General features: G+C 49.1%; 1 long non-coding RNA gene across 1 annotated transcript; it reads right to left on the bottom strand.

The window, feature by feature from the left end:
* Nucleotides 1–2,813: 2,813 nt before the first annotated feature.
* Nucleotides 2,814–4,822, bottom strand: LOC111818200. Its single transcript, XR_002822249.1, has 3 exons — nucleotides 4,736–4,822; nucleotides 3,785–3,874; nucleotides 2,814–3,169 (listed from the first exon to the last, which is right to left on the bottom strand). It is a non-coding gene; the product is annotated as an uncharacterized LOC111818200 (long non-coding RNA).
* Nucleotides 4,823–5,462: the final 640 nt, after the last annotated feature.

Genomic DNA, 5,462 nt, shown 5'->3' with positions numbered 1-5,462 from the left:
CTGAGTCCCCTACAGCTCAACATAACACCATGGCTTTACTTCTTATATTTTGTTTTCATACTTTTCTTCTGGATGGTTAAGACCAAGGTAAAGCAGGACCTATGCAACAAGAGTTGTAGCTTTTGGGTCTGATAAGGTCAGTGAAATCCCCTCAGGATTTATCCTGAGATCCCAGTACCTCAGATTGTAGATCCTTTGTCAGTGTCAGCCATGTGGATGAGTTACCACAACCTCTTTCTTATATTGGAGAGCAGGACAATCTATTGCAGATCGAAAAATTAACAATTTACATCAAAGATGCGATCACCCCACGTGTTTCAGACTCTGGTCAGAGTGGTCACATGTGCCATATTCAATGGCATAAGAAGCAGTGTAGTCAGACATCCAGGAAGGTTGCTACTATGGAAATATGTGTGGTGAAGGAATAATAAAGGAGAATGAGTTTCCTGGGGCAAATGGGGCAGGTGAAGAGCAGTGTGCCCCCCCCCCAGGAACAGAGATGCCCCAGCAGAGCTGGCATCCTCAGGGAACATGGACTGCACTGAGAGAAGCCACTCTGTGACCTGCTAGCTGGCGACTCAAGCCTGCCATTGCTGCAGGTTTGGAATGCATGGAGGCAGCTGGCTTCCCTGTCCCTGTTGGCCAGTACTATCGTGCCCATTTCTATCCAACAGTTGAAAGATGTATCTTAAAACAACCTAATAAGGGGGACTTGAGGCCACCCAGGAGTGATGGAAGGGTTATAGATGTTTCAGACGGTGAAAGCCATCATGTAGCATCCACCTTTTAAAGGGCACTGGCCACACTGGCTGAAGCAGGAGGACAGGGGCTCATGGCCTGTAGGCAGGCAGGTGATGGAGAGAGGTGCGTGCTGAGAACAGGGAGCGGGGGACATGTCTGGCCCCTTTGTGCTGATCATGCCTCTGCTACTAAGGATTCCTTGAGAACACGGTCTCGGTGCTAGGCACTGGGGCAGGGAACAAATATGGGCTCAGCAATGCAAAGTTGCCAGCTGGCACCTGTAGATCAGATCCGTCCTTGCTGGGGGCGAAGTCTGGCCTCTTCCTGCCCAAAATCTACTCTGGCCAAGTTAATAGCAACATCAGGCCTCTCTCTGGGTCTGTTGTATATATGTATCTGGCCAGCCAAGGAGAAATGGATTTTAATCCAGTTTGTGTTTCTGCATTAGTGGAGCCCACAGATACCCGATCTGTTTGAAGATGTTCATTTCACTCAGGTGCTGGGCCTCCGTAATTTAACATTAACTCAACTCTCTCAGCATAAAAAGTAATGGCTCTGTCAGAGTTCAAGTGCGAATACCTAATTTAGGGTTTTACATGCTAATTCTGAATAAATGGAGGTGTCCTGAGAAGGAAGGTTCTGCTTTTTAAGTGCACAAAGGAAGGCCATGAATTAGTGGAGACCATTAAAGTTACATCTTCAGCGTCTGGGCTTTTGGAGTGCTGTCCACACCCAGGTCTGAAAGCCCAGACCCCAGCAAGAGTCTCCAGAGTCTTTCTTCAAAGGTCAGAGGTTTTCTTACTGCAATGCTCCACCTCTGGGGCTCACAGCACCTTGCTTGATATGGGCCAGAAGTCTGGGGTCCTGCCCAGGTAGGGAAAGTTCTTATGGCTGTGATTAATGGAGACACACACACACACACACACACACACACACACACACACACACACCTCAGGCTGAAGATACAGAAGAATCCAGCTCCTCCTTCCCTGCTGGGCTTTCCCCTTGCTTGTCTATTTCTCTGAGAGAATCCAGGGGTAGGCACGGGACCCAGGGACAGTCACTAACCCTGACATGTGACTTCTCTGGCTATCCCAAGTGCTCCCACATGTGAGAGGCTCCCTCGGTGGTCCCTACTCAAGGCCCATCCCTGGCGTAGTGCTTCCTGAAGAAGCTTGGTGATAGCCCAGCTCCTCACATTACCTGTGCTATTTCACCGGGGCTCTTTAGGACCGAGAGAGCTAAGAATGAAGGCTTCGTCCATGCTCATCTTCTCTGTGGGAATCCATGGGCATACAGTCTTGCCCTGAAGGCTGCCTCATCTGAGCTCTAACTCCCAGAACATATTTTGTTTTGTTTTTCCTCTGAGTGAAGTCTCAGAATGCCAGACCAAGACTGGGCAGTGAGAGCGTCTGCCCGAGCCTGACTGTGGGTTGGCCCCAGTGTCTCAGCCAGTCATAGCCCCTGTATTGCTTGCTTCTAGGCTCCAACAAGCAGGAGCCTGGGCCAGGGCCACTATTCATTCCTTTGCCATGTCTTTCTCTGATAAGTCATATCAGAGGCTCCTACACACTCCGGGGGTTACTGAGTTCCTGCAGCAGAAAAGAAGCTTCCTTGCATTTTGCAGAGCAGGCTGCGGCTGGTCTCTCATCTCCAGGAAAGCCAGAATACCCAGAGATCATAACAGTGCCTGGGAAGAGACCTCTGTGTGCTAAGGCCTCTGTGCATGCTGGGTCGTCATCCAGAAGTTTCTGAGGCCATGTCAGATGCGGAGACTCGGCAGTCCTCCAGAGCATGCGTCCTGAAGAAATCTCAGGCCAGCTTGAAGATGCTGGTGGCCCTTCTGTGTCCCTGCTCTGGGTGGGAGGGACTGCAGGAAGCAAAGACCTGTGGCTTTATCCCCCTCCTTGCCTGACTTCTGGGGGTAGGGCCCAGAGCAGAAAGGAGTCTAATGTCTCCAGATCCTGCCATTTCTCTGTGTTAACTTTCAAACAAAAATAACAGAGTCGGTGTTCAGAACCCTGTGCACTCTCTACTAGACTCAGGGATGCAGGCTGTGTTTAGATGTGAGCAGGCCAGCTTGGGTGGCACTTCTTTCCCCTAAAGTACAGAGTCATAAAGAAGAATGACAACAAACAGAACTACCTGTTCACGTCTGCCTCCCCTTTCCTTGTCATTTCCTCAGGTCTGGCATTTGTCATGGCCGTTCTTGGAGGAGGTTTTTGGGAGAACGCATCTGCATTTTTCTTGGCTCAGCGAGCTCCCCATGGCCTGGGACTGTGCCCTGTTCACCCCCGTAGCTCCAAGGGTCAAGCAGAATGTCAGTCGCCCAGTGGCTGCACAGTGCCATTCAGAAATTGACTGGCTGGTGACATCAGTGCAATCATCTCCTGGTTCCTGGGATGAGATACGTCAGGTTTGTGTTAACCTCAAAGAGAAGAGAAAGAAAAAAAAAAAACAAAAAAAAAAAAAACAATGAGAAACTGCTTTCTTACTGATTGCTGAAGTTTTCTTTGTCCAAAAAGGAGAAAATTTGCATATGCTTCTGAAGAAGCCTGTGCCTTCATTCAGTTGAAGCTATCTGAATGGTTCCTTGAGGCAGGACTGCAAAGCACTGACTGCCCCAGTGTGCTGTGGAAAAGCCAAAGTGCCCATTGCCAGGTATTCAGGAGCTCAGAGCTGTTTTATCAGAAGTAACCTGGTGGTTCTTGGGTTGTCTTGTAGCCCTGGTGAGAGTGTAGCTTTTATATTCTTGAACTCAGACAGGAAAGAATCTGCGAAGGACTAGATATTTAGAAGAATCAGTCATGGATGGACATAGTTGAATATCTTCCATGGCCAAAGAAGCTGTCCTCTAATGTGACCAAGAGGGGTGACAAGGAGCTTACTGCTCATTACTGATGTCCTCGCATGGAAAATGTCAGTCAAAGAAAGCACAAAATGACTGTTCTCTATGGCCATCGCCACAGGAGGTTCTAGTTTTCCCTAGAAAAAGTGGACTCCTAAATGGGCAACCACTATAGCCTAAGAAGCAGAAACTCACAGAACTGACTTGGCCTCAAGATGGTCTTCTGCTCCACTTTTTGAGGACTGCTATAGTAACTTCCTTCTCTCTGCAGGCCTCCTCTGGACTCTAAGGAAGTAGAATCACAAGTATGGATGTATTATTTCCAGAGATAAGCCAGTCCTTGGTGTGCTGAGAAGCAGTTGGTAGGCTCACCAGCCTTTGGGACACCTTGCAAGACCAGGGCTGGACCTGTGGCCTAGAGGATTAGCCACCGCTACTGGCCATTGTAGAGCTTGGTCTCCTGGGGCAAGCCTCAAGTCTTCAGTAAAATTTTGCCAAATGTTATAGCCTGGTCTCAGTGCTATTGCAGGTTGGTGAAAGAATCACCCATCTCTCTCCTGCCTGGGGACCAGCACAGGACTAGCTTTACACGGTGAATGGTCTCTCAGCTTCCAGGGCGGTTGGCGTGCAGCGTGAACAACATCTAGATGGATCCAAGCAACAATAGCAGAGAGGATTGGCAGGTGCAGAGCCCATGAGAAATGTCAGCATCCTGGGAACTTTCCATGCTAGCCTGGGGACCGGAGTCCCAGCATATACCAATGTAGACACCCAAAGAGGAAGAATTAAAATCTGAACAGATATATGACACCCATAAAACTTCCAGGCTGACCATCAGAGAGCATAATGCTTGTCTAAAGAATAACTCCAATGCCTAATTCCTTAAGGCCAGAACCATCATTCAACATGGTTTTACATTTGGAAGATTTAGGGTACTTGGGCTTATGAGAAAGTAAGGACCCCCAAGCGCACACCGTCTCATGTGCCTACTTGAAAGATTGATGGTACCCTGCGTTCTGCTGGCCATCAACACCCAGCCGCACACCCAGGCCTCACACTTGCACACTCACATAGCACTCCTCATTACACACACAACCCTAGCCCAAGGCTTGCCATGCCTCCAAGTCTTCATGCACACTAACCTACCAGCTCTCTCTTCCCGAAGGGAGTCAGGGTCTCCTGTGTGGCTGGACTCGAAGCATTCCTCAGCTTTGTGCACAAGAGTGAAGTCATGAACGGTACTTTTTGGGTTCAATGCAGCAAGTTCTAAATGATATATGCAGTAAAAAATCTCTGCCCTGCGCACGGAGAATACAAACCATTATGTGCTGAGAGAGCTAACACTCGGCCACTTATTTGTCGTTTGTTGACTGCTGTCAAATATAATAAAATGAAATAAATCTCCGGGAACAGAAAAATTAAGGCACCTAAATGTGCTATTGTTTTTGATTTTGTCCTGGACTCATAAAATGGTACTTTTCTTGCCTTCCCAAGTGGTCAGATAAATAAATTAACTATAAAGTCAGAAAGAAAAATATATCCATGGAAAAGTGCTCAGCAGGGGCTCAGCCTTGTTCTCACTCTGTGTCCACCTTCCTTCCCTCCCCAGCTGCCTCCTGGCCCCCTCTGCAGGTCTCTGGGATGAGGTCCCAGGAAGGGGGTGAAGGTGTGCCCCCTGGCTCCTGGGCATCTCTCTGGCCCCAGGACATCTCTCTGGCCCCAGGACATCTCTCTGTCTCCTGGGCATCTCTCTGGCTCCTGGGCAGCTCTCTGTCTCCTGGGAATCTCTATGGCTCCTGGGAATCTCTCTGTCTCCTGGGCATCTCTCTGGCTCCAGGGCATCTCTCTGGCTCCTGGGCATCTCTCTGGCTCC

The sequence above is a fragment of the Octodon degus genome, unplaced genomic scaffold, assembly GCF_000260255.1.
Source record: "Octodon degus isolate 3935 unplaced genomic scaffold, OctDeg1.0 scaffold00083, whole genome shotgun sequence".
Classification (NCBI taxonomy): domain Eukaryota; kingdom Metazoa; phylum Chordata; class Mammalia; order Rodentia; family Octodontidae; genus Octodon; species Octodon degus.
Note: the sequence above shows the minus strand (reverse complement) of the source record. Positions and strands in the feature narration are given on the sequence as shown.